This window comes from Micrasema longulum, unplaced genomic scaffold (assembly GCF_059751315.1).
Source record: "Micrasema longulum isolate JH-2025_06_02 unplaced genomic scaffold, ASM5975131v1 h1tg000003l, whole genome shotgun sequence".
NCBI classification, from domain to species: Eukaryota; Metazoa; Arthropoda; class Insecta; order Trichoptera; family Brachycentridae; genus Micrasema; species Micrasema longulum.
In genome coordinates this window covers 87,107-113,500 of record NW_028277212.1, presented here as the reverse complement: position 1 = coordinate 113,500, position 26,394 = coordinate 87,107, and the positions used below count along the sequence as shown (strand labels likewise).

The 26,394-nt window shown below is 32.2% G+C and overlaps 1 protein-coding gene across 2 annotated transcripts in view; it reads right to left on the bottom strand.

Moving 5' to 3' along the window:
* The window catches only part of igl (IQ calmodulin-binding domain containing protein igloo), a 218,600-nt gene that overhangs the window by 172,243 nt on the left and 19,963 nt on the right, over positions 1–26,394 (bottom strand). The gene's annotated exons all lie outside the window — the stretch shown is intronic.

Here is a 26,394-nt window from a genome sequence, read left to right as displayed (position 1 = left end):
TTTTTACGCTAGAATATTTCATAGTCGTTTGTCTGGCACCTAAAGCAGACTGATCATCTTAACTTCATGGAACCAAAGTCATAAGGATACGCTGCGATTGGAGTACCAACGCAGTGCCCTAAGCACCATTAATTGCAAAAAAGGAAATAATGATGATGATGATCAGTATTGGTTGGTTTATGTGGCTACTTTGTAACATTCACCATTTTGCCTATATTTTAACATCGATATTTCTTTGATTCCTTCAACTGTTGATATGGCCGCAATAACTTATGTTATCTTTATCGGTACATATGGAGACGGTTTATTTAACTTTTCTAATATCACTATTTACCTAGGTATGTTCTAGCAACCAGTAGAAGCGTGTTTTCATTACGTCTTCTCAGATGTTAAATGATCAACTTCAACCAATAGGTGGCGCGAAAATTTTCCTTCGCGTTCAATGCTTAATTAAAATAAAGGTATTTTTTTTCGTTTTTAAATACGCTTTTTCCATAAAAAGCAACCACTTTTACAACAGAAGCTTATTTAAAATATAAATGAGAACTGTTTGAAAAGTGAGGAACGCGGACTAAATTTTCGGCGTCATTCATTGGTTGGATCGATCATATGACGTCGATAGAACATAGAGAGGTAAATAAAGATGGAACAGAAGTTAAGTATACCGTCTTGGTATGTACCGATAAAGATAATCTTTATAATTGCGGCCTTGGTTCCATTTAACACTCAACTGCATTTATAGAAAAATATTCTGATCGAAAAATTCTAAACAAATATCACAAAAAATAGTACGCGCAATGGCAGAATTTTCGTAATTATTGTATTGGAATAAAATTAATTTGGATGTTATAATATTTAAATGAAATTTATCGTGTAAATGTTAAATTTGAAGCACTAACTTTGTGGTAATTCATTATAATAAAATAAATTAAACAACTTTGTTTTGAACCAAAAGTTGTTTTATTTATTTTATTTTATTGAAATTTATCGTCTCTCTTTTACGATTCTTCTGACTAATGGTAATTTAAAACTGTCAAATTTTTTAGTATTAAACTTCTTTGAAATTTTTATCGCATGTCATCCTTTTTTTACACGCATAGATATTTGTCTTTGATTTATCGCATGTTTTTAAATTAGGACATAGGAGGGTTTAGCAAACGACTAGATTTTATTGTTCGTTTCAAAATGATGGATTGCCAGCATTATATTTCAGGAACGTTCAGGTTTCAGGATGGGTTAAGTAATGCTATCGTAAACGAAATTCTAAAAACGTTTTTTGAGAAAAAAATAGGCTCTTCAAGATTGAACACAAGATTATATTCAATTCATAAAATTGTTGCTTAGCTGAATTTATTTATTTCTTCTTCTTCTAAGTCGGTCCCTCAATGCTGAGGATCGTGATCACCATGAACACTTCTGATTAGTCAGTTCCACTCCAGTCTGTCCTCAGCCCGACGAACTGACTCATCGAATTTTAGCCCCGTGGCCACATTTATTTGGTCAGTCCATCTATATGGGATTCTACCCCGGTTTCTCCTACCTTCAACTCGGCCAGACATTATTGCCTTTTCTAGATTGTCTGGCTCACGTCTGGCAATATATTCAAAGAAAGACAGTATCCTTCTCAAACATACCACTGATAGACGAGTTGTAATATGGAAATCTTCCAGTATCGATGCATTCATCTTTCGGGCTATCCAAAGCACACGCAGCAGCCTTCTCCAACACCACATCTCGAATGCATCGATCCTCTTCCTCTCGTAAGCACGCATTGTCCACGTTTCAGCCCCATATAGGAAAACGGAGAATACCAGAGTTTCCATCAACCGCGTTTTTTGTGTTTATTAATATCTCGTCAAATCTTCTCTAAACGGTTCATTGCTTCTTTGACCATTTGAATCCTGCGACTAATCTCAGGTCTGCAACTGCCGTTGTTGGAGATAAACGAGCCAAGGTACACAAAGTCATCTATCAGTTCAAGGCCTTGCATCTGTCTTGTGCGTAGGAGACTGCCAATTCTATCTACATTAGCTTTGTCTTACTTTTATTTATTTTCAGACCTAGAGCCTCAGCAATTTATTTATTTATTTGATCTTAAAAATGTACAAAAACTCGCTGCCAATAGGCGATAGCCGACTGTTACATGCTTGAAAATTTGGCCCTTTAGGCCTTCATTTATCGGCCCTACAGTCTTTAATTCATTGGTCATTCTAGTCTTGATTGCTTAGAATTTCAAGCACGTAGAAATTTCGGATCGTTAAGCCCGACAATTTTTTTTGTTCTTCGTAGTAATCTAAATATAAAAAAGAATATTGTTCCACTTTCCTTTATTTGTTAAGTTAAAAGCAACAATGTTTTGAGTTCGTCCAAATTTGTCTAGACAAAAACTAGATTTAACTCCTTAGAGAACTGATAATATTACAACAACAAAAAATCACGCTGTTTCCCCGTAGAGGTATGCAGGAGAAGATATAACGTTTTAAGAAAATATATTATTTTCATACTTACGCACCCATACACACGCACCCTCTCCCTCATTCATTCCCACACGCACATGTATCCTCTCTCTCATTCATTCACGCATACACACATTCACATACACATGAATACAAACGTCCCACAAATACAATTACTAAACTTATTTTCTTATATATTATGTGTCATTATATTTACAGTGGATTTTTTTAATTGGCTTTAGTATTGTTAAAATTTTTCTAATTATTTTGTTTATGTAATGGCTGTAAAAATTCTAAATAAAATAAAATAAATAAATAAATAAATAAATAAATATCACTCTGTCTTGTTTTCCCCATATATATATTATTTACGTAAAAATATAATTAAAAAAATACACCTTAGAAAAATACATCTTAAAATTAAGCTTAAATATAAATTGGAAAAAATGCCCACAAAAACTTCAGCGTCAAAGCGTGGGCCATTCCTTTTTGAATTATTAAAAAAATTATAGCATATAAATATGGTATGACATGACCATGAAAAAAAAAAAAAGAAAAAGAAAAGAAAAATTAAATTAACAAATGCTGATATTACGAAAACTTGATTTTTTTTTTTTTTGAAGAATGTGTCTATCTGTTCCTTCCATGCTGATCCAAAACCTCAAACCGACTTTAAACTGTACCAGTGATTTAATGGTTTGTGACTCCTTAGTTAGAAGATTGAAGGATCTTGGACCAACATGTAAGGAGTGCCTCTGTGCGAACTTAGTTCTGCACCCTGGAACTGACAGCAAACTATCTTTACATACAGACTTTGATTTCCCTACATTCATATATCTTCTTATGCACGCACGCCGATTATTCCTACTCTTGACATGTCCATCTTCAAGTATTTGATGGACTTGATCGTGCAATGTCTTTCTCGGCCTTCCTCGTTTTCTGCATCCATTAGCATTCGTATCGTAGATCCTTTTAGCCGTTTTTTCGTTGTCCATTCGCTCTACATGCCCAAACCAACGCAGCACCCCTTTCTTGATTCGGTCGATAATGCATGTCTCAGCCTTACACAGTTCACGAATCTCGACATTTGTGCAACCATACGTCGATTTACCGCACATTCGCCCGAGAGATCGCATTTCAACAACATTTAACATACTATTTTATTTTATTTATTTATATATACGCCCAATTGGCATTTTTAAGGACACGTGTATAAAAAGATGTATATTACAACAGAGATCAAGAACATTTGTAAATACATTGTTCACATTGCGGACATTGTTTATAAATCCACCTTGTCCAAAAAAAGTTTTAAATTAAAAAATATTTTCAGGAGTTGCCTAGTATGTGGGTGAAATAATTCAATCATATGAATCTCACCCGCAACAATAAAGATTTCAGCTCTTTAACTTTACAATCGTCAAAAGATGAAGAACTGAAGGAATATAGATTTTCAAATATAGGCAAAATGGTAAATGTTACACATTGTGTAAAGTGCCCACTGAAATCAGTTATTAACAGGTCCTAAGCCCTGTATATGCCTAGACTTCTACATTCTCTTCTCTAAAATGTTCGTCATCTTTACTTATAAATAGTTGAACAATATTTTGAGTTTGTCCGAATTTTTGTAGACAAGGATTGGATTCAGCTCCCTAGGAAGCAGTTAATATTAACATATTACAACAAAGATAGAGAACATTTTAGAGAAAATATTGTTAATATATCCACCTGGTCCATGAAGAAGTATAAAAATTAAAAAATTAAAATTTCAGACTTTGCCTAGTACGTAGGTGAGAGAATTCAATCAGATTAATCTCTTCACAACAATAAAGGTTTTAGCTCTTTAACTTCACTAAAATCAACAAATAAAAAAATTGAAGAAATATGGATGTTTGACTATAGGCAAAATGGTGAATGTTACACAGTGTGTCAAGTGGCCTCATAAACCAGCCAACGACAGGTCGTAAGCCCTGTAAATGCCTAAACTTCCATATTCCCTTATTCAAGGTATTTTCCATCCCTTTTGTAATTTGTTAAGATTAATCTCTCCCGCATAAATAAAGGTTTCCACTCTTTTACATCAAAAACATCAACAGACGAAAGAACTGAAGGAATATACGAATGCAAACGTAGGTACTAACTATGCACGACACTCTCCGATTCCGCGTTTACATTCCTTAGGCAACAAATTTACTTGCGATACAGACATTTTTAATACGACAATTATCCATTTTAAAACATTCTTAAATGCACTGTTTGAAACTAATTATTAATTTCGTAATAAAATTTTCTTTTTCATACAATTTTTTCTCTGTTTTTGATGTGCATTATTATTTATTATTATCTTTTTCTGAAATTAATGTTTCAAATATTTTTGTGTATCAGATATTATGTTATTAACTTATATATACTTACTGAAAACTAATTTTTTGTTTTTTTTAACAATAATTGGTTAATACCATTTTTTTTATACGTATAAGTTTATGTAAATGTGTATATTTTTTGTTTAAATTCTTTACAAGTTATTTACAATTTGCTTTTTAATTCAATTACTTTTCTTATAACCATTTTTTTTCTTTTTTACTATGTAAAGTTTCACTTTTTATTTTGCATAGCAGTATGTTTTTTATTGTTTCTACATGTATTCAAAAAAGTGTTGTTTATCTTTAAAATTTTTACTTACTATGTTTGTACTTACCTGTATATTTTTTGTAAATGCCCCTTGGGCGTATTGTAAAATTAAATAAATAAATAAAAAAAATAATAAAGATGTTAGAATATGAGCAGAATGGTGAATGTTAATGAGTGTGTAAAATGGCCATATAAACCAGTTTATGACAGGTCATAAGCCCTTTGGATAAATAGATTTCTACATCCCCTTTTCTAAAATGTTAGTCATCTTTACTTATAAACAGTTTATTACCCATTTTTTGAGACATAAATTCTAACTTCATGGGACTAAAAGTTCTGCGTTGAGTTAGGACGACTAATTAGTTGACACAGAAATACGAGGTTATCACCACAAATATTATGTAGGATCAGAAACATAATGATAATTTAAAGAAATATATAGCACATCAATACAGTAAATAGCAAACTCCAACAGTTTGTAAATAAAAAAAGAAGGAAAAAAAGAAAAACAAAACAATAAAATCCTACCAAAACCACACAAATTAAACAGATATATTCAATATCCACGCAAACAGTTCGGTTATTAAGTAATTAAATTTAAGTGGCGAAAATTCTGTAATTTTAAATAATAACAGATACGCCCATTGGCTCAGATTTGTTTCTAAATATCGGTTTGATATTAGTTACCAGAAAAGGTATATAAATCTACATAACACAAGGCTAGTACAACGTTAAAGCTTGTCAGTACCGAGGTTTTTAAACAAGTATGGTTAAAAAACACTTGAATATACAATTCATAAAATTTTTAAAAATAAAATGTTTTACAAAACTTTTAAGAAAAAAATAATTCAATGGATAATCTTAAGCCCATCGTCCACCTGCAGCTGTTATAGAGTCCTGGGGGACTCTCTGCCAGCTGCGCACAGAGGAAAGTTATTATAAATATTCCTAAGGAATACAAACTCTATGCAGATTAAGGAGGGTGGAAGAGGATGTGTTGACAGAGGCCAACACGTCCCCCACCCCTCACAGGACGAACAATGAAGACGTGGCATTATCAGCTAAACCAAAATCTTAAATCTGGTCATGTCAAAAGCAGACAGAACTGAAGGGCACGGAAGAAGCTTAAATTTGTATTCCAGACGTGTGTGGTGGTCCATTCTCTCTGCCTATTCCTACAGGGAAATAACGTGATGGTAGTAGTAGTGGTTGGTTCTAGGTCCTAGCTATAATAAATAGTTTATTAAAAAAGTTTTTTTTTAAATAGAGACTCACCAATGGCGAACATCTATAGTTGGTAAAAACAACACTTTTCTGGTGCCATAGTAAAAATTGTTCTACTACTACTACTACTACTATCACGCCATTTCCCCGTAGGGGTAGGCAGAGAGAATGGACCGCCACACACGTCTATCCTGGCATACACTCCTTGCCTCTTCCACATTCATACATCTTGTCATACATGCCCTTCGGTTCTGTCTGCTTTGTTGTATAAATAAAAGACAGACCGGGTTTCTATAAAATAAAAATTGGGAATTCTTGATAGCATTCCATTGTAATTATGAAATAACTAATGTATGTTTAAAATAAAAATATAAGTTACTAATTAAAAATAATTGGTACACTTCCACTTATTTGTTCGACCAGTTAGCGCTTTCACCCTCTAATGAGTATTTTCAGGCTGGTAAATATCATACAGTGAAAGAATAATTTATATAAAACTAAATATGGTTTCAAATGAAGGTACATTTTAAAATAAGTTGAAAAAGATAAAATACGCAATATTTATATGGAACAGAGTGGGAAAATTTATTGAAATATGTGTTGGCATTGTATTGAGAGAGGATTCTGTTCTATGAAAATATGAATTATTTTATTACAATGTACAGGGACCCAACTAAGGAGACCAATAAAAACCTCACCCTTGGAAGTGTGACAAGTATTTTTAATTAGTCACTTATATGTGTTATTAAATCATTAATATATAATATTTTTTGAGAATTTTAAGACATTTTAAGACATTAAAAAAAATGTGAACACGCAATAATGATTTTCCGAGTAGGAGAAAGGTATTTCAATAACAAATTGTGGGCAATATTAACCCTTTATCGTATATTATTTTTCGTCTTGGGGTTAAGTCGTAAATCATGTATAAGAGATCTCACCCCAGGAATACTCTACGGGCCATAAATTTGTCCTGTAGCACTTGGGTGGGGAAACATCCTCATATTAAGGGTTGATTGATTAGTATTTGTTCAGGGAATATCCATCGGAGAGTACTTAACGAACTCAATCAATATTTTCCACCCAACTCCGCAATTACTAAGAATTATTCCACGTGTAGCTATCAAAAATAAATGCGAAGGGCAGCAGATGGCAAAAAACATATGGGCAAATTATTTATTTAAAAATACGCAGTGCCGTTACCCCTAATAAAAATAAATATTTGTTGCAAAAAAATAGGAAAAATATTAATGAGGAGAGTATGGAAGCATTTGCGGGGCTTATGAAATCTCATTAGCTGATTTTAGTAGCCAATTCCAATATCCTTTTGTGTAATTTTATTTACAAGTAAGCTATAAAAAAATCATATATTTGTACCTACATATTACATAATAAGTAATATATACTATAAATTGATATTTTTCTGTAGTTCTGTGTGATACAACAACTCTTATCCATGAAATCAATTCAAACGATGTAACTTTGTGATATATTATATTATACAGATATATTATCCATTACTTAAATATATAATTCATCAAAAAATAAATACAAAATACCACTACGAATTCAGTCGATATTAGGTATTCAATTGAAATGTCAACTGGCCGAATTGTTCTAGTAATTAATAGTGCTAAAAACGGCCGCGTTGAGCGCTATATGTCCTGCAATATGACGCATGAAAGTAATTATGGTCTTATGTCAAAAGTAACATCTCAAAGAAAAATAAAAAACCCGCACTGGGGTTAATACATTCAAAATATAGTGTATACTATGAGTATTCATTTGTGTGAAAAATAACCTGGAATAATCGGCTAGTTTCTTTGCTCACCGCAGGCGCTGGGCGCGCTTTATTGAAATTTTTATTAATATTAGGATAAAAATACAAACGGTGGAAATGATTTGAACCCGAGACCTTATGCATAGCAGGTTAACGCGCTGACCATTACACTACGAGACCGAATTCTGTATGTATTGTTTATTAATATGACTATGCTGGTTTCACGAAAATTAATAAATAAAAAATCTTCTTTCCTCAGCTCGTTTATTTCACAAAAGTAAGCAAATGGTAGAGTGAATTTAATAATGATCAATGCCAAAGGACAAATTCATTAGTGCCCGCAAGGCCGATTTCATAAGCCAAGAGTACAGATTCATTAAGACCCAGTGGCGGATTTACTAGCATATTACAGTCGCCAATAGCTGACTGTTTTTTTTTGTATTTAAGAAGGTAAAACATGAACAGAAAATATAAAAGGAAAAATAATGAAGCCCTCTAAACCGCGAATCCGGCTTGTCAGCAAATTTCTATATATGACTTTGCAATGAAAAAAGGTACAGAAATTATTTAAATTTAAAAAGTAATATAAACATCATTAAAAATTTAAAACATACGTATTTTTCACACAAAGTATATACATTTAAATAACTGACTGTTAACATAAAATAATCAATATAAAGTCTTGTTACATATTATCCATAGAATTTTTTTTTTCTTAAAAGTTTTGTCAACATTTTATTTTTTTTAATTTGATGAATTGTATATTTAAGTGTTTTTTAACCATACTTGTTTAAAAACCTCGGTACTGACAAGCTTTCACGTTGTACTAGCCTTGTATTATGTAGATTTATATACCTTTTCTGGTAGCTAATATCAAACCGATATCTAGAAACAAATCTGAGCCATAGAGTTATCTGTTATTATTTAAAATTACAGAATTTTTGCCACTCAAATTTAATTACTTAATAACCGAACTGTTTGCGTGGATATTTAATATATCTGTTTAATTTGTGTGGTTTTGATAGGATTTCATTGTTTTGTTTTTCTTTTTTTCCTTCTTTTTTTATTTACAAACTAATGGAGTTTGCTATTTACCGTATTGATGTGCCATATATTTCTTTAAATTATCATTATGTTTCTGATCCTACATAATATTTGTGGTGATAACCTCGTATTTCTGTGTCAACTAATTAGTCGTCCTAACTCAACGCAAAACTTTTTGTCACATGAAAATAGAATTTATGTCTAAAAAAATAATGGGTAATAAACTGTTTATAAGTAAAGATGACTAAGGAATCGTCTCACGATACTGTCCACTTCCGCCATATATACTTGTTTTAACATTCTTTCGTCGTCCATTCGTTCTATATGACCAAACCATATCAGAAACCCTTTCTTATTCTTATCAATTATACCTGACTCAGATTTACTCTCCCCTGATTTCATCATCCGTAACCCTCTCACACATTGATTTCCCACACTTTCGTCGAAGAGATTGCATTTCAACCGCGTTCACTCCCCTTCCTTGCTTCCTCTGCCAGTTCCATTTTTCAGTTCCATACATAAGTGTTGGGACTAAAACTCCGTTGTGCACTGCCAGTTTAGCCAGGGACCACCTAGGGAGTCCTTCTTTATTCAAAGCCGTTCTCTAATTGTAAATATTTGTGTTTTTACTTAGGTTTGTTGTGTAAGTTATGTTTGTTGTGTTACTATAGTTTTAAGAAATTGTTTTTCTATATTTGGATACGTTTATTTATGTAAATTGTTTGTGTAAATACTTATTTTTTTAATATAAAAACAGAGGCATTGAGGGGATCCTCAGGGGGGTGGGGGACGTGTTGGCCTCTGTCTACACATCCTCTTCCACCCTCCTTAATCTGCATAGAGTTTGTATTCCTTAGGAATATTTATAATAACTTTCCTCTATGCGCAGCTGGCAGAGAGTCCCCCAGGACTCTATAACAGCTGCAGGTGGACGATAAGCTTAAGAATCTCCCCTCAATGCCAGTTTAGCTTCGATTGACATTTTTCATTAAAATAATTACTGTGTTTAGTGCGCCGTTCATTTTGATATCCGTTCACTAATACTAAGCACTAATTCAGCATGTTTACACGCAAGGTTATGTTAGTAACTAAGTATTAAGTACTTCACTGTCCTACTTCGCCAAAGAGCCTGGAGCCTATAGGGACGCTTGAAATGCTCCAACAACACGCTTCTCCAAGCTACTGCAGGGTGAATCCATTCACCCATGTTAGATCGATGGCTGGAAATGCTTAGACTCCCATAAGAACATTGTTAAGTAAATAACAGCATTTATCGATACTATTCCTGGCCGATTACCTTTCGTTCCCATCCTTCCTTTGACCCATCCTTATAGTACCTTCCTAACACCAAGATAGAAGATATTCTCAATTAGAAGATTCAGATTTTAGAACAAAAACCAAACAACATTTTTGACTTCACATAAAATCGGATAAAAAGTGGTGGAATCGTCGCGCGTCGTGGAAAATATTGTTATATTTTATAATTCATTTTATGATCCAGTGCCAAAAATTGAAGAACATTCAGATCATATTAAAGGTAGGTATCCATTCCACGTTCCTATCCTTCTTCAAATATTTCCCAATCACAAAACTTAATGAAATTCGTTTTTCATTCACAGTCCGCCTTTTCGTTAACAAACATAAAACTAGATAATTTACTTCAGTCTATCCCCCTTTTCCAAATATCTTTCAATCATTATTTTACTTTTATTTGATTTTTTTCCCAACTCTTCTTTCAAGTTAAATATTTTAATTAATTAACATATTACAACAGAGATGAAGAACGTATAAAAGAAGGTAATATATAAGTCTTGGCATTTAAAGGGCTAATGACCTTTCAATGGCTTGTTTAAGTAGCCACTTTACATACTGTGTAACATTCACCATTCTGCCCATATTTAAACGTCTATATTCCTTCAATTCTTTCATCTGTTGATGTTTGTGAAGTTAAAGAGCTGAAACCTTTATTTATGCGGGTGAGATTCATCTAATTTAATTATATCACCTACATACTAGGTAACGCCTGAAAATGTTATTTTTTCAATTTCTCTTCTTCTTGTTTTGTACTTACGTTTAATTTTTATGGGAAATTTTTAACATAACTTGAAGAAAATAATTAAATGGCTCATATGTAATAAGGCTTTATATTGATTTTTATTTTATGTTAACAATAATTCATTAATTTTTTTGTAAATAAATTTTGTGTAAAAATACGTATGCTTTTTGTTCATAATAATGTTTTTATTACTTTTTAAAATTGCATAATTTTTCTAACGTTTTTCTTTGTAAAGGAAAAATAAGAAACTTGCTGACAAGTCGAATTCGCGGTTTAGTGGGTTTCATTATTTTTCCTTTAATATTTTTCTGTTCATGTTTATTACCGCATTCACTCTCCTTTCAACACCCGTTTCTACTCTTCTATCTCTTGAAAACGTACTTCACAGATACACAAATTCTTCTATTTGTTCAAGACATTCGTTATTTACATTAATTTAACACTCAGTATCCATCACTTGCCCTTTCAAATACCTTCAATTTTGCCTCGCTTTCGTTCATCACCAATTCCTTAGAGTAATAACCCAATAGAATTGCTTATATGGAAAAAAAACATTCTACGATTGTTGACCACGACGTTAGCTACAGATTTATTTATTTATTTATTCATTTAAAATTACAAAATTGAATATTTATGAACTGTCAAGCCACAATAAAAATACATTGTAAAATTAATTAGATCAAATTATGATGACATAGAATCACAATCTAGAAAAAAAGGTAAATGTATTAAATAACCAAATTCCAAAGAATACAAAGCAAAAAAGATAATCAGAAATAATTTTTAAAATATAAATTATACAAATTAAGAATCACACATAATCAAATATACAAAATAGTGGTATCATTAAAATCAACAAAATAATAGTAAAATATAGTAGTATTAAAAAAAGAAAACACAAAATAAGCACAATTGAAAAATTGAAATATATAAAAGCATAATTGAAATGATAATTGAGTTATGTTTCTAGAAATTCACTCAATTATAATAAGAAATATAAAATTACAGCAAAACAACGGGCCGTGAGAACTCTGATAGCAAATTGCGAGCGCCAACCGAAATCGTACCGAAAATCGCATTTTGTGAATAGTTTCTAGAACTGATCTGAATCTGATCTGAAAAAAAAAAAATTGTAATCAATCTTTCTCATTTAACCTCAAATCAATACACGCGCACCCATTCATAAAATGCAATAGAGCTTAAAAGCTTCTCTAGAGAATCATTACTCTGAGACTAATTCGCTCTCCAGGCTAACATTCTATTGACTATCTAGTACAAATCTTCCTCGTTGCTTTTCTAAATATGTAGAGCGCAAATATGTTAATATGTTTATGCAAAAAAACAATATTTAAAAAAATAATTTTTACAAATCATGTTTTTTTTATTAATTATGACAAACACCATTATCTCCGCCCCTTTTCTTTAAGGCACGTACCACTTAAGGGCTGTTCAATATTCAAAGACCCAATAAATCCTCCATTTTCCTTTGCCTCTCTTATTTCCCAAGACAATAAACATTTTGCATGCTAAATCATGAACTACCCGAAAAAAAAGAATTCTTATTCTAAAATTAAATGTGAAAGCATTCCACTTTTCTTTTCACAAGTGGAAAGGTGAGGTTGTTTTTGAGTTCTAACCTTAAAGTAACGGTTGTAAATCAAAACAAAATGAATAATGTATTTATGCTTCGGGGTGGAAAATACCCTAAAACTTTTTTGTATTTCTGATTCCGAATTCGATTTCTGAAAAAGTCAGCAAATATCACGAAAATAAATGAAAATGATTTACGATGAGTTTTGCGCAGTACAAGTGGTAATTAGACGAGAAAACTAAAATTAAATTTAAAACGCTGTTTGTGCGAATGAAATTTGTAAAGAGTAACTGGTTTAAGTGTCCATTCTGCCATTGGGACGTTTATATTCCTACAATTCTTCCATATATTGATGTTTGTGATGTTTAAGATCTCATACCTTTATTGATGCTGGTAAGATTCATTTGATTCAAGATTCATTATTTAAACTACATACTAGGCAACGCCTGAAAAAAAAACACTTTTACGTGAACCAGGTAGGTTTACCAAAAATATTTTGAGATCGTCAAAAACTTTGTAGACAAAGACTGGATTCAATTCTCTAGGAAGCTGTTAAAATTAACATGTTACAATAAAGACGAAGAACATTTTATCCCTACACCCGCATAAATAAAACAAACATCAGCAGTAAAATTACATTCATCCACATTCTCTAAACCATTTTAAATACCTTGGGTCTTTCTATCGGTTTCTCTTTTACAAAAAAGCAATGTTATTCTGTCAAAATCAAGGAGATCTTAAATGTTCCTTTTTACGTATCGAAATTTTTATTGAATTAAATTCTACTACAATATTTTGAGTTTGTCCAAATTTTTGTAGACAAGGACTGGAATTAACTCCCTGGGGAGCTGTTTATATTAACATATTACAACAGAGATGAAGAACATTTAAGAGAAGGTAATATAGAAATCTAGGCATCTACAGGGCTTACTATATTACCTTCTCTTAAATGTTCTTCATCTCTCCCCAGGGAGTTGAATCTTGTCCTTGTCTACAAAAATTTTAACAAACTCAAAATATTGTGATAAATTACCTGGTCCATGAAGAAGTATAGAAATTGAAAAAATAACATTTTCAGGCGTTGCCTAGTATGTAGGTGAAATAATTCAATTAATGAATCTCACCAGCATAAATAAAGGTTTCAGCTCTTTAACTTCACAAACATCAACAGATGGAAGAATTGAAGGAATATAGATGTTTAAATATAGGCAGAATGGTGAATGTTACACAGTGTGTAAAGTGGCCGCTTAAACCAGCATTGACTGGTCATAAGCCCTGTAGATGCCTAGACTTCTATATTACCTTATCTTAAATGATCTTCATCTCTGTTGTAATATGTTAATAAATTCTACTACTTTCACTGCCCCTTTCACTGTAAGTTTGGCAAATTGTGAGAGACACAGATGTGCAAATGCAAGCAAAATTGTGAATGTTGCACAGTATTTAAAGTGGCCACTAAAACCAGCCAGTAGCATAATAAATTAGAACAAAAGTACGTCATAAATATCTTGTATAAGTTTAAATATTTCTTTTTAGCTAACATTGGCATGTCCTAACAAAAGAGCATTTGCCACAATATGGAAAATACAAAGTTATACCATTACATATGACATCGCTTATATTATTTTGAATATTAAGAATGAATCAGCTTACACACATTTGAATTGCATTATCATAATCACAATACCAACACACTACTTAAAAAATATAACCTTTACTGCATAATAAATGGATAAATTGCCTTGTGAAATAAATTTTAAATAAAAATCGAAAAATTCTATGATATGCCAGGATAAACGTGTGTGGTAGTCCATTCTCTCTGGTGATAGCTTGATGGTAGTAGTAGTAGTATTAGTAGATTAATGTCCCAAAAAAACAGATTATTTTAGCCTGTTTGGCTAAGAAGGGTTAGCCTTCTCAAAACACCCAAAATATTTTTGATTACAAAACGTAGGAAAATTATTGGATTTCTTCATACAGCATTTTTTATGATTCTGTTTTTTGCGTAGCTAACATTGAGAGCCAAATATATGTTATATTAGGTTATGGAGTCAATCACAGAAGAATCTATTACATAGTACGTCATTAATCAATGCGTTTGTAGAGTCTAGAGTCGATTATTGTAATGGTATCTACGCAGGTCTACCAATGAATAAAATGACTTGCATACCGCAGCGAGACTTATTTTTGGAGTCTCTAAGTTCAGTCATATCACTCCACTACTTCGGGAATTACACTGGCTTCTTTTTCCGCAGAGTGTCGAATACAAACTCTGTTGGCTTATGTATAGGTCACCGCACAATTCTGCTCCAGAATATCTAAGGGAACTCTGCTTTCCAGATGAACTAGCTGACAGACGTCTTACGCTTAGGTCAGCTACATCAACGTCGAAAGGAAAAGTTATTATACCTCTACGCAAACAGCGCACTAAATTCGGAGAACGCGCATTTGCGGTCGCAGGCCCTACGTCATGGAATGTTTTTCCAGCAGAGGTGCGAAACTGTGAGAGTGAAGTGATGTTTTGGAAGGAACTTAAAACCCACTTGTTCTCGAAATCATTAGAATAAATCCTTAGCATGTGGTGATAAAGTGCATTGTTTTTCTTAAATTAAAAAAAGCTAAAATTTAATTAATTTCTTTATATAATCACTTCGTGAAGCACCCTTGAAGTATTATATTACAAAAATGGCGCTTTATAAGTCATCTATAATAATAATAATTATTATTATTATTAAGCATGGAGTTGGAAAAAAAGGGACGAAAGTAGACTGAATGCTGTTGAAATGCGATCCCTCAGGCGAATGTGCGGAAAAAAAATGTATGATAGGTGCCCTAATGTCGAAATTAGAGCAGAATGCAAGGCTGAGTTTAGCATTATCGACAAAATTAAGAAAGGTCTTTTGCGATGGTTCGGTCATGTGGAGCGAATGAATGATGAAAGAACGGCTAAAAAGATTTATGATGCGAATGTGTCTGGTTGTAGAAGTCGAGGATGGCCGAGAAAGACATGGCATGATCAAGTACAACAAATTCTTGAAAGTGGTCATGTGAAAAGTCGGAATAATCGACGTGCGTGCATGAGAAGATGTATGAATGTGAAGGAAGCAAAGGAAGTGTGCCAGGACAGAGTGGTGTGGCGTTCTATCCTCTCTGCCTACCCCTCCGGGGAAATGGCGTGATGGTTAGTTAGTTAGTTATAATAATTTTTAATTCGTGTACTTATTCCGTGTTTCTGAGTAATTTAACATCCGCTGTTTTCAGCAGTTTTTTTTATAATTCTAATTAATTTCCGGGTGAACATGAAATCCTCACTAAGGCAATGCAAAAAACTCCATAGAGATATTATGTAAAATTTAGTATTAAATGTTCTTAAATAAGTAAAAATAATATTATAAACGTTCACAGTTATATGCGTATTATATATTTGAACAAAAAAAAGGAATATATGTTAAAAAGGCAAAAAAGTTTTCACCCACCACACATAAAATAATAAATTATTTAAGGTCCATTTTTACGACAAATGCTTTCAGAAAAGAAGCCCGTTGAAACTTTGAAAGTAAATAAAAAATGTAATTTGTGGACTAGGTGGTTTTTTGTTACGCTGGCTTCATTTTTTGTTCATCAAATTGATGTTTACATTAGTAATTGAGGGAATAACTTACAAAAGGAAAAAAGTAAACTTTTATATTTGACTAAGATAAGATTGTATAAGTTTGGTACGATTACATTTGCTCAACTCTTCCGTTTGTTGACATTTTAGAAATAAAAAAGCTGAAACCATTATTGATGTAGGTGAGATTCATCTGGCTGAATAATGTCCGCTTTATTGTCAAATCGGGATAAGAATTAAGTTGTGGTCTTGTAGCTTGCATCGTGGATTCACGGATCAATGGTTTTAGGTTCACATCCTTCTCTACCACAACTTGGTTCCTATTTTCGAATCGTGAGTTATTTACAACTCGTTAAAAATGGCCCCCAAAATTGAAATATTTAGCTTTATTATAAAAACCCAAATATTTTTTTTTTTAATGATCAGCGCGATTGCCTATCACGTAAGAGGTCTCGGGCTCAATTACCGATTTGGTTGAATTAGTTTAATAGGCCTGGATAAATAAATAAATTACATGGATACATTTCATTATACAAATTCATAGAGAAGAAAAAATAAAAGAATTTGAGATGAATAAGTCACTCGAATACCAAAATATTATAAAAATACCTAAATTCCACACAAGTTATGGTCAAAATAGCTTTGACAATAATTTCTCCAATGAACAAAAAACTATTAAAACTTATATACCAATAAATAAATTCCAAGAAACTTTCTTAAAACGTGTAAAAACGGCATTTTATTTTAATTAGTATTAACGTATTATTATTTTCTGTTTTTCTTTTGTCGTATAAGTTTTTTTAAAATATGTAATCGTATATATAAAATGATATAAATTCTAATAAATAAATAACTACAACAGTGTAAGTCACTCTCCAAGCACAAGACAAAGTCTCTTTTTTAGTAGTTTTTTATTATTTTTTATATATATTTAGACTTCTGTATTTAGTAGCCTTACGTGTCATGTACAAGGCTAAGGCGCTTGGAAAAAATCTTTTTTGTTTGTCTTGGAAATGGGATGTTCGATCACTGCTTTTGGTTTATTACCTTTATGAGTCCAATCACCATTGTTGCAAAGTTCAAGAACAATGGCGCGTGATAACTACTTTTTACTACAGTGTGGATATTTGTTAAGGATATTCCATCTTTCCTGCATTCTGTTTCAAGATTATGGCGTTGTAAGCTAAAAAATGGGCACTGAAATAACAGATGTTTAATACTCTGTGAAGAAATATCATCGCATGGACAATAGTCATAATTCCTTGATGTAAAGCTATATAGGTAACTTCTCATAGCTCCGTGTCCGGCAAAAATTTGGGTCGTTTCCAAAGTACTTTGGTGATGATGATGGAAGTTTGCTGCATCAGCCAGCGTTGGGAAATACCTTTTAGTGATTTTACCTGTAGAAGAAGCGCGGTAATGATCCTCCTCGTTAGAAGCGCATTTTGTTTTATACAGCGTTTGTAGAGTTACAGTTATAACATTTACTACATGCATAAAAGAAGATTTGTTTAAGAATAAAAAAACATGTACCATTTATGAAAATATATTGATCAATTTAAAAAAAAAAACTTAATAAGGGACATTTCAAAGGTCAGAATAATTGTCACGCGTGCGTGAACGATGTACAAATGTAGTATATTAGCTGAGGAACCGAGGAAGCATTAGAAATTGCACAAAAGTGTGTTCTCAAGGCTCTACTCGGGGTCCCTATCAGGCAGGGGCGAATCGTCAAAGTAAGCGATTATGCACAGCTTACCATTATATTTGACTTTAAATTATAATAATTTATAGTAACCATGTTTATGGGAAAATATATAAAGTAATTGTTATTTATTATCAATCACCGTTTATATCTTTCTACAAAAAAAATATCTATAAAGTGCGCCCAGCGCCAGCGCCTAGTCCATTCTCACTGAACGATAAAACTAGCCGATTACCTCAGCTTATTCTTCCATACAAAAAAGTACACTGTATTTTTCGTCTTTAACCCAAGTCGGCTTTTTTAGTACTAAAACAAACTTGCAGATTACAAATATTTTTAGAAGATTCTCTATTTGGAAACTAGTATTTCGAACATTATTTCCGAAGGACTATTTTTCTTTGATGGGATACCGTTGACATATTATGTATCACATAGGACAGGTGGCGTTCGCAGTGGCCGTTTTAGGCATTATTCATTTTAAAAGAAATCGGCCAGTGCTTAAGTCTTGACAGTACTGTCAATGACAGATCATAATGGAAATATCTGCTGAATGTCATTGTGGTATGTGTTAATAAACTTTTGTACAAGTTTAGTATTATATTAAAATAGTGTAGATTAAAGCTACGTATATTGCGTGGTTAGTAATAATTGTTGTTTGAGTTGATTTTCACAGAACCACAGAAAAAGTAGTAATTTATAATTACATTACTTACATGTTATGTAAGTACTTATATGTGGTACAAATTAATGAACATTTTCAATAGATTACCTATAAAATAAATCACGGCTCGCCACTGCTATCAGGACACCTACACCTGAGGTGTTTAAACGAGTAGGTGTTCTGAACGTCAGGCAACTACGCTAAGGCACTTCTCGTTCACACTCATAAACACGTTGGAAATAAAATTTACAATACTAGCTATGAAACGCGTCTTAAAAGAAAACAGCTATACATAGCACCTAAAATGACAACATCATTTGGTCAAAGTAGTCAAATATACCTTGGACCAAGAATATATAACAATATACAATTTGCCACAAAAGCAGATAAAAATCTTGCGCAATTTAAACTATTTGTATAAAAATGGGTACTTGATTTGCGTCCCGAAAACTGTCTCGAGATGGTCACCCCACCAAACTTGTTAATAAATAATTATTTTTGGATTTCATGTTTTGTATTTGTATCCGCACAGTGACTCTATGAATATTTGTCATATTTATTTATTTATTACAAACTATAATTAATAATAAAAATAATGTGACCACACTGGGGTTTCCCGTGCCGAGGACACTTAACAATATACTTTTTTTAAATTACATTTGAGAATAAACAAAGAAGACTAACTTAAAAAAACGAAGAAAATTAACAAATATTCAGACAGTTTTAAAAACAAGGTATTTATGTGCATCTATATTATTTAGTAGGTTGAATGCTGTCGAAATGCGATCCCTCAGGCGAATGTGTGGTAAAACTATGTATGATAGGTGCACAAATGTCAAGATCCGTGAAGTGTGTAAGGCTGAGACATGCATTATTGACAGAATTAAGAAAGGGGTGCTGCGTTGGTTTGGACATGTAGAGCGAATGGACAGCAAAAGAACGACTAAAAGGATCTACGATACAAATGTTGATAGATGCAGAAAACGAGGAAGACCGAGAAAGACATGGCACGATAAAGTCCATCAAATACTTGAAGATGGACATGTCAAAAGTAGGAATAATCGGCGTGCGTGCATGAGAAGATGTATGAATGTAGAGGAAGCGAGGTCTGTATGCCAAGATAGAGTGTTATGGCGTTCTATCCTCTCTGCCTACCCCTACGGGGAAACGGCGTGATGGTTTGTTGTTGTTTTTGTTGTTATATTATTTATATTACAAAACGCACAATGAAAATAAAAAAAACCTAACAAAAGCTATACACTTGTGGAGCAGTTGATTCAATATTGGTTTGGGCGAATGAGACAATCCATTTTACTTCTACCTAGCTCCACTATCCATTTTTTACTCGTATACTCGTATATTTGGCATTTGCGCGGATGTTGGGCCACCGGGAGCTGACAGTAGCTTGTTACTTGACCCAATGTCTGCACAGTAGTTAAATGTGTGAGCTGTACTAATAATATAATGTTGTTTTCTTTTTCTTTCTTTTTTTAATTTTTCTCTTTTACTATTATATATGTTTATATATCTGTGTGGATTTAAATGTGAATATGTAATATTTTATATGTATTTTATATTTATTTTTTAGACACTATAAGTATAATATATTAAATCATGTAAATTATTGCCTCGACACGGGTTGTGCCCAGTGAGGTATTCATAATTAAATTGTTTTTAAATGAAAAACGTGGAATAATAAATATATAAATAAATATATATGCAAAGATAGAGTGACATGTTGCTCTATGTTTCTGCATTTTATTTCCAAAAATATTTTCCATCTCTGTTAAGACAGTTTCAAAAATTATTAAAATGTTCACGTATGACCTAATTCCAGTTAGACATCAACTGGTCTATGGTTTCCACGGGCGTTGGGTATGTATGGAAGCAATAAAATAATAATGGCTGAGTTATTGTTTGGTTTACAACAGGAATATAATAAGATAATAACAACCCCCGTATCGGGTGGCAAAACCCACCCTCGGGGAGTATTCTGGTTAAATCGGGTGGCACAAAAAATACGAACCTTGAGAACGAGAATTCGCGCTGGGGTAAAAAATATTACAAGTTAGAAGCGATTCAAGCTGCTTTTTTTGACATGCAAAAGAAGTTCGGTACTTTACAAACATTATTTATAATACAAAAAAAAAAATTAAACGTGGTCATAATCTTTATCATCATCATCATGCCATTTTTTTAATAATCGTAAGAGACCGGATTATATGCAACGTCTTTAACGCGAGTAAAAATAAAATAAATAAATAAATATTATGTACCTAGCTCCCTTTAACTGTATTTTTTAATTTGTTTGTATTTTATTTGTTTTTCTATTTTTTTACTTCTAATATTTAGCATTGACAGCTTCTTTTTTGATTTATTAAAAAAAAAACAACTATACTTCTAAACACCACTTACGGTTTAAGTGACCACTTACACACTGTGTAACATTCACCATTCGGCCCATATTTGAATATATATGTTCCTTCCATTCTTTCATCTGATGATGTTTGTAAAATCAAAGAGCTGAAATCTTTATTAATGCGAGTAAGATTCATCCAATGGAATTATTCCACCTACACACTTGGCAACGCCTGAAAAATTATTTTTTTCAATTTCTATACTTCTTCATGGACCAGGTGGATTTATCAACAATATTTTGAGTTTGTCCAAATCATGAAGAAGTACAGAAATTGAAAAAATAACATTTTCTGGCGTTTCCTAGTATGTAGGTGAAATAATTTAATTGGATAAATCTCACCCGCATAAATAAAGGTTTCAGCTCTTTAATTTCACAAACATCAACAGATGAATATTTAAATTTATTTCAACAGAGAGGGAAAAAACTTTTGAGAAGGGAATAGGGAAGTCTAGGCATTTACAGGGCTTATGACCTGTCATTGGCTGGTTTAAGTGGCCACTTTAATACTGTGTAACATTCACCATTCTGCCCATGTTTGAACATCCACATTTCCTCAACTCTTCCATCTGTTGACTTTTACGAAGTAAAAGAGCTGAAACCTTTATTACGTGGGTGAGATTCATCCGGCTGAACCAAATCACCTACTAGGCAATGCCTGAAAACAATTTTCCAATTTTTATACTACTTTTTTTTACCTGGTAGTAATTTAACAATGTTTGATTATGTCCAAATGCTTGCAGACTGGCTGGATTTCCTCTCTAGGGAGTTGTTCATATTTCCTCCCTAGGGAGGTAATCCAGCCAGTCTGCAAGCATTTGGACATAATCAAACATAGATGAATATTACCTATATAACCTTCTTTATTACCTTTTCTTAAATGTTCTTCATCTCTGTTGTAAAATGTTAATATAAACAGCTTTCCAGAGAGTTGAATCTTGTTCTTGTCTACAAAAATTTGGACAAACTCAAAATATTGTTGATAAATCTACCTGGTCCATGAAAAAGTGGAGAAATTAAAAAAATAACTTTTTCAGGCGTTGCCTAGTATGTCGGTGAAATAATTCAATTAGATGAATCTCACCCGCATAAATAAAGGTTTCAGCTCTTAAACTTCACAAAAATCAACAGATGAAAGGATTGAAGGAATATAGATGTTCAAATATGGGCAGAATGGTGAATATTTCACAGTGTGTAAAGTGGTCACTTAAACCAGCCATTGACAGGTCATAAGCCCTGTAGACGCCTAGACTTCTATATTACCTACTATTAAATTTTCTTCATCTCTGTCGTAATATGTAAATGTTAAATACACCATTAGATAATCTTTTACGCGATGAGCCCTTAAAATAAGGGTGAGGAAAATGCACTGTTAGTAAACGAAATTAGAATTTATTTCTTCTCGAGTTGACAGTTTTGTATCCTTGAGATAAAACACAAAGAAAAGTGAAATATTAAAGAAAATTTCATTTCAAAAACGTCCGTTGTAGCTTTACGAAATAAAAAATTATCGTGCCATAGGGTGGGTCAAGAGAAATTTAACTCAAATAAATTGATAAATTGAGACTACAAAGACAACAAAATAAAATATGAAAGTAAATATATGACTCCTTTATCTAACAGTAACTAAATAAATTTTTAAACAAACTCCATAATTGAATATAACTGAATTCTTTCAACTAGAACCCCTATAATTTATTCATAAATTAGCCACTGATGTCATTATAGGCGAAGAACCAAAACTTGAAAAAAATTGTATTAAACATGGACACAAAACGAGAATATCAGAGCAACAATATACATTTTTTTATAACGAGACAAAGAGAGTCGTCATCACCGAAGTACTTTCGAAACGACCCAAATTTTTACCGGACACGGAGCTATGAGAAGTTACCTATATAGGTTTTTTTTTATTTTTTTTTTATTTATTTGGAAGTTCAACAAGAATACATAAAATACATACATTTTTTAAGTGAGCATAACTAACGTTCTTTACATATATTCTCAATTATAGAACTTCAACATCTTTCATAAATTATGTAAAATAAGAGTGTAAATTCAATTTAAGTAATGGTAAAGATTAAGTTTAGTGAAAGGTAAAAATAAAGAAAGATTTTTTTTTTTTTAAAGAAAAGAAAAATTAAAAACATATAAGATATAATAAAATAGACTAAAATTAATTTACATACACAAAATAAGGATTAGGCATTTGATCTAAGATACATAGTTTTAATTAAGGAATGATGACTATTGTCCATACGATGATATTTCTTCACAGAGTATCGAACATCTGTTATTTCAGTGCCCATTTTTTAGTTTACAACGCCATAATCTTGAAGCAGAATGCAGAAAAGATGGAATATATACCTTAACAGATATCTATACTGTAGTTAAAAGTAGTAATCACGCGCCATTGTTTTTGGACTTTGCAACAATGGTGATTGGACTAATAAAGGTAATAACCCAACATCAGTGATCAAACATCCAGTTTCAAAGACAAACGAAAATGATTTTAACCGAGTACCTTAGCCTTGTATATGACACGTAAGGCTACTAAATACAGAAGTCTATATATATATAAAATAAAAATTTAAAAATACAGTCAAGACTTATTAATTAGGGACTAAAACTAAACAATAAACTACCAGACAAAATTAAACAAAATAATCCGATAACCTTTATGAAAAGCATTAAAAATATTATCATTAACAGTAGAACATGAATTTAAAAAAGATTTTTTTTTAATGTGTGTAATCCTTAAGGGTTTATAAAAAATATAAAATAATAATATTAATGAACTTGCATGAAACAGTTACATTCTGAAAAAAAAAACTCATTTTATCGCCCCTCCAGGCCTAGATTGATTGGCCCCAAGGGCCAAAGTTAAACGGATTGTTTTTTAGTGAATATGTTAATTCTTTAAATCTGTTGATTTTTGTGATGTTTGAGAGCTGAAACCTTTATTTACTGGGATTTCATTTGACTAAATATACTGAAATGAGCCGGACATGTACAGAGTATGCCATCATCACGGGTATCAATGAGAGTCTTAGATGGATACCCAGGAGGCAGAAGAAAGGTCGGCAGGCTGAGATGGGGAGACGGAATAAAAAATAACGCATCTCAACTACTGGAAATCTCTAACTTTAGGATTGCAGCAGATGACAAAAGGAGTTGGAGGGGAAAATAAGGAGGGCAAATAGGCCATTTATAGTGCTGTTAATCAAATTAAGTTGGGCTGCTACAAGGAAATCCCAAAAAATCTGAAGGACAAAATCTACAACTGTTGTGTTCTGCTGGGGACAACATGCGGACTTTAAACCATGTCACTCACTGCCAAAAGTGCACTCAGCGGTCTATGGGAAGGCAAATGTTGGACGTCTCCTTAAGAGACCGAATAAGGAACGAGGAGACAAGACGCCGTACAAAAGTGACTGATATCGCTGAGAGAGTGGGAATACAAAAATGGCAGTGGGCGGGTCATGTGGCGAGACAAGAAGTCGATAGGTGGACTCCCAGAATACTAAACTGGAGACCCTTCGAAAGTAAAAGGAAAGTAGGGAGACCAGAAGAGATGGACTGACGACATCTTCAATCTCGTGGGACATGGATGGAAACAGAGAACCATTTGGTTAAATCGAAAATATTTTTAGTTTGACCAAACGTTCGTAGACAAGAACTGGATTCAACTTCTAGGGAGTTGTTAATGTTAACATATTACAAAAGACATGAAAAAAATCTTGAGATTGGAATATGGAAGTCTAGGCATCTACAAGGCTGATGAACTGTCAATAAGTTCAAGTGGCCAACATTTACCATTCTACCGATATTCGTACATCTATATTGCTCAAATTCTTCCATATGTTGATGCACGTAAAGTTGAAGAGCTGAAACCTTTTCTGATGCGGGTGATATTCTTAGCGAATTATTTCACTTATGCCTAGGCTACGCCTGAAAATATTTTTAAAATTTAATACTTTTATTTGAACAAGGTTGATTTATCAAAAAAAATTAGTTTGTTAAAATTTTTGTAGACATGAACTGAATTCAACCCCCTTAGGAAGAATTAATATTTACATATTGAGCATGTAATTTTTATTTATTTCACATTTTGTAAATAATGTTATTTGTACATTGGCGGGCTTATTGCCAAAGGGAAATTTCTTCCAACCAACCAATAAAATAATAGTTTTATATTTATAATTCAAGTTACAAAACAAATTCAATAGAAAATAAATATTAAAAAGCTAAAGATTTTCAAAAATAGAAAACGTATTTGTTTATAAATTACCTTAAATCAAAACAATACTCAATGGGAAATATGAAAAAAGAGGAAAGAGGAGTCTAGGCATTTACAGGGCTTATGACCTGTCAAGGTAAACGAACTTAAATAAAATAAATTTTCCGACCGTTATCAGAACACGACTGTATTTTGTTAAAGCTGAAAAATGAAGTAATCCCAGAATGGTGAATTAACACGTAACCACAGTATGTAAAGTTATCATTATTTATCCATTTTTTAGTTCAACTTAAACATAATGAAACAAATCAATTTTCTTGATATTTTTATCAAAATCGTTAACAAGGGAGTTATTTAGATCTAAATTTGTTGCACCGGAGAGGGAAAAGATTTTCGAAAAGGGAATGACTTCAGGTTATAAGCCTAGTGCTCAAACTTCCATATTCTCTTCGTGAAAGTGTTTTCCCTCTCTGTTGTAACAAATAAAAATCAATAATATGCATCTTTCTTGAAATATTTTTTTAAAGTTATTTTATTTGATTCTATGATTAACGTAGTATAATATAATATTTACAACACAATATTTACATACATAAGTATCCCAACATAATTTATTAGTATTGTCACTTCATAACTTAAGGGAATTGGGTTGTGGTCCGTGGTAAGTGTCTCGGAATCACCCCAACTTGATTTCCATTTTTAAAGTGAGTTTTTTAACAACTCGTTGAAAATAGCCCTCAAAATTAAATATTTGGGTAAATCCCCTACAATACATCACATACAAATAATATAATCAGTAGATCGTCATCAAAAATACGACTTAAACAAATACAAACTAATACCACTTTCGGACAAAAAGATATTGAGTATTATTCAATTAAAATCTATAACCTACTTCCACTATCTATTTAAACAATTAGTAACGGGTAAATGTTCAAAAAGGCTATAAAAAATGGATACTGGAGCTGGGTAGAAGTAAA